We start from the raw sequence: 4836 nt of genomic DNA on the forward strand, positions 1-4836 counted from the left end.
TGTAAGTAAATGTTGGAATGTTATGTATGAATTATTTTGACAATTTATCCTTCGTATTTCTTTCCTAAATATTTTATTGGACAATATTCGAGTCAAATTTTATAAATTCAAATTTTGAAAAACTTACCGTTTCTGTATTTTGATTGGCATTACTATTTATATAGTCCTATAAATCACGACTTCCAAAATTTACTTCATATGAATTACGGTTGTATTCTTCTCCTATTTGTAGATGGACTCTTATGTTTCGTTAACCAGCAAGTGTTCTTTAAAATCCTATAACTGAAGACCATCAATGGCCACCTACACCAACAGTCGTGGAAATCGCAAATTACCTCCGGACATCTAATGGTCATAATGTGTAAGGGATTCCCTCTCTTAATTGATGAAATATATTTACTTCATTCAAATAATTTTTACTTCCTCCAAGATGAAATTGGATTATCCCCATTTTTTTAAAAGAAGGTTTGGTGAAGCAGTATTTAATGTGTTTATTTCCCTTTATTTAGGTTGCATCTACATCAGGCACAGGGCCAATCGACTTACTTGACATAAGGTATATGAATACACTTTGTTAGTGTCAAGAGACTGCGGATGTCAAAATTACAGAAAAACAAAATGCCAACAAAGGAAAGTTATATTATATATATTCAAAACCACAACATGAACGTTGCGGATTTTGGGAATGGTGCCATCCTATCTCTTCTACCAGATTTGGTCAATCTTTAACATTCTTTGCAACTCAACCACAACACTTACCAACCGACTAGTCCATAGCAACTCGCATTAATTTGGTGGATGAAATTGAGGAACTTAAATCTGAAACCGGAGACCTTGCTTCAACTGTGAGACCCATCCAAGCAAGTAATGCATTGGTTAAGCTGCTAGCAATGTCAACCCTACTTATAACTATCTTATACTTTCTGTTAATTGTATCTATTTTACTTCGTCCGTAACCTGTTAACTGTATCTATTTTACTTCGTACGTGAGGTTTTAGTTGTAAGGTCTGATCCCTCTTTGTGGTTATGAACCAACTTTTGTCTTATGTTTCTTTAAACACTGGAAATTTCATATCCGCATTGTAATGGTAAGGTGTTTTTGGAGTGATGATAATGTTGGGATTTATAGTACCAAATGTTTGGATTCATCTCACGAAAGAATTGAGATGTTAATTATGAAAACATTGGGATTTCAAATAGGAAAATGTTACGATTCCTTTTCAGAAAATGTTCGGATTTACAATACGAAAATATTGCGATTCATTTTAGGAACATGTTGGGATTTTTCATACAAACATTTTGGGCTACGAAGTAAAAAAAATATTGGAAATTTACATACCAAAATGTTGGGATTTAAATTAGGAAAATGTTGGGATGTAAAATAGGAAAATGTTGGGATTTAAAGTACGAAAATGTTGGGATTTAAAGTAGGAAATTTTTTGGATTTAGCGCATCTCCAACACTATGTTCAATAACCCTTTTTGTGTAAAATATACACCAACACATATGATTTGTAATTTATTTTCATCTCATCACTCTGTTAAGATACACATACACACTCTCTTTTCACCAATGTGTAAGAGGCTTGTTTATTTTACAGAGCCCATTTACACAGCCACATAATCATATTTTCTCTCTCATAGTCTTGATTGCTATTAAATGCAAGTTTAGAGGCATACATTCATGTGTGTATTAAAAGCGAAGTAAGAATGATATAAAGTGATGACATGAAGTTTGTTTGAAATTTTTACACCATTTGAACTTTGTTTTTAGAATGTTACTATCATAGGTATTATACGACATTATTATTTTATTTATTTCATTAAATTCCTAACATATAAATGTGATCGACCCAAACTATAGGTCACTGTTAAACAAACAAATATGAAGATGAGACAAATAAGGGACTTATTTCCGAAACTTGAAATAACTCACATATGTCAATATAATTGTACAAACATTTCGTGCATCTGTCCCATATTACTAGTCCACTATCTCATTTTTAGTTGTTCCTAATTAGTTGTCCAGTTTGAAAAGTGAAACCAAATAATCCAATCGTTTACCATAATTGCCAAATGCATATCCACTAATACATAATATAATACTTTACAACAATTGCCAAATAACAGAAATATAAATTCCTCCTCTACTGGATTCATTACCTAGGCTAACCTACCAAAATCGTATCCTTATTTTGGAAATTATCTTTTGGAAGCAGTAGCACTGAATCAGGGGAACTGGACATGGATAAAGTCATACATCAACATTGCTTACTGAATATTTGAACAACTGTTGCTTTTACTAATACAACAATGTATCCCGAATGTCTAAAACCCTGAATCATCTGTTTTCTTCATTGTTTTAGGTACCCATTGCCTTCCCAATTCCCTCTATTTGCTGCACCTTTTTTCCTCGCCATTCTCTTTTCCCAACATGTATTAAACCCTCACCACAGCCGTTGATCCTCTATCGACACTACCTACAAAAACATTTTCTCCATTTAACTATCAACCTTAACTTCTACAAATCAGGAACTACTATCATAATTACACCAACCCAATTTGGATTAGGAAAAGAAAGAAAGGGGTAAGGTACTTGATACTTCACCGCCATTCCACATGGATATCATTATAATCATACATAACATATGGAAGTGAACAAGTTTGAATCCCCCATTACACAACCTGAGACAACAATTGCGATGTGATTTGGATTCAAATTTTCCAGACAGGGTCATCATTATAATCATACATCAATTATGTTACTAATAGGCATAGGTCCACCACCAATTTATGTAAAACAGATCATCTACTTCTATTCTTATTTTGCAAACTGATTTTTCGCACCCCTTTCATGTGTCAAACACTACTAATATGGAATATACTTGCTACATTTTTTTCTTTTTCACCATTTATCTGTTCGGTTATCTGCTTGTTTATGTGTAGTATGTAGTTCAATTTAATTCTCGTTCAATAAAAAACTATTGTTGCATTTTATGACAAATATTAAATCAGTAAGTCGTAACATAATTACACCAACCAAATTTGGATTGACAAAATAAACAAAGGGTAAAGTCAAATACTATACTCTACCATCTACATACGAGTACTACCTTGATAGATCAATGACCAAAAATTGCATTACTGACAGTTTGACTAATTTGACTGTTGATGGATTATGAATTAAGTCAACAACATGCATAATTAAGATTGAAGATTTCATAGAGATAAACAAAGTACCTGCAAACCATATGCACTTCATCAGCGTCAAGATGATCAGACATCAGCATACAAATATTGAAGGTGTCCCTCTAATTTGGAACTTGAATGATGCACCTCATGATTGCAATAACCTTTTCCCCATTTGGATTGAGAACGTTAACGTCTATTAAAATCTGGCCGAAAGATGCATTATTAAATTTGTTCAATATTCGCGAGCTTGTTCAATTAATCTTATTTTGCATTCCTGGGATCGTCCAGTAGATCCAAAATGAATTGCGAATGCAGGGGCTTAGGCTCTTTCTGTATTATATAAAAAGTATATGACACTATGTTATGTATTTTACACATTACGACGCATGAAATAAACTTTCAATAAATAACCCAACTTACATGACAGGTACTTGATAATTCACTCCCATTCCACAACTCCATGTACCTCATGACAAACAATCCACAAACATTGCTAACATCGAATGAATAAATTACATATATATTCAGTGAATTATAGAATAGTAAAATATTAATCTTTTATTCACATATTTCAATAAATATTTATATTTAAATTTAAATTATACATACGCATTATTCTAAAGTGGTATTTTCTTTGAAGGCTTTGTTTTGTACGATGGCCACTTTTCTCCTACTACAAACTCAACGAACAGTTTCTGTCATACATAACATGATCCCATTTACGATTCTATTCAATATGATGTTTCAAAAAACATGTATTAATTAATATAATGTCAGTAGAAAACATAGATTAAAAAAATAGAATGAGTAAGCATAAGCATAGAGTTGTACCACGTAATCGGCATATATAGTGTATTTATATGGTCGGCCCAACAAACATAGGTAATCAACTGAATTATTCAGCCGGTTGACGACGAGTAAAAACCAGTGACTCTCGACAATTGCAGGGAAAAAATATTGTGTCACCGTGAATGAGAATGAGTAAGGACATACAATACAGCATATACAACCGACTGAAATAAAATTAATGACAAACAATGAAACAAACCAGATCACACTTCTTCAGCACGTCTGAATCGATATTCACATACTTTCTATATTTTTCCCACACTTCTTTTATGGCTGCCCGCTGCTCCTCAACTGTTTTAAAATTCATCAACTCTTTTGCCACAAGGAACTGCATGGCTATACTTGGGAAATAGTATTTGGTCATACGTTCTCCTTATTGTTTGTTCAAAATATTTGCCCAAAATAATATGACCTGAAATAAGTAAACACTTATATTCACTAAGTATATTCATAATAATAAAGATTAATTACAAATAACATGCGATTACAATCACTAACCAAGTTATCAATCCAATTCGGGTCAAACAATTAACCTATCTTCGTCCGCGAAAGGGCCCCACCATACATTTCTACCAATATCTCACTGCACAGATTAATTAAAAATAATATATTCATTCCAATGTAATATTATATTAATTAAAAATAAATGAAGATGGAAATATCACGACACATATACAATTGCAAAGGATTTTAACAAGTGTTTGTTATAATTACTCTTGAGGAAGCTTACGCAATGCCGCATAACTTAACAATTTCTTCTGCTTAATGCCCAATCAAATCTTCTTACCTCCCTTAT

This window comes from Cornus florida, unplaced genomic scaffold (assembly GCF_030987335.1).
Source record: "Cornus florida cultivar Cherokee Brave unplaced genomic scaffold, ASM3098733v1 CherokeeBrave_3.0.0_Hap2_Chr05, whole genome shotgun sequence".
In the NCBI taxonomy this organism is placed as follows: domain Eukaryota; kingdom Viridiplantae; phylum Streptophyta; class Magnoliopsida; order Cornales; family Cornaceae; genus Cornus; species Cornus florida.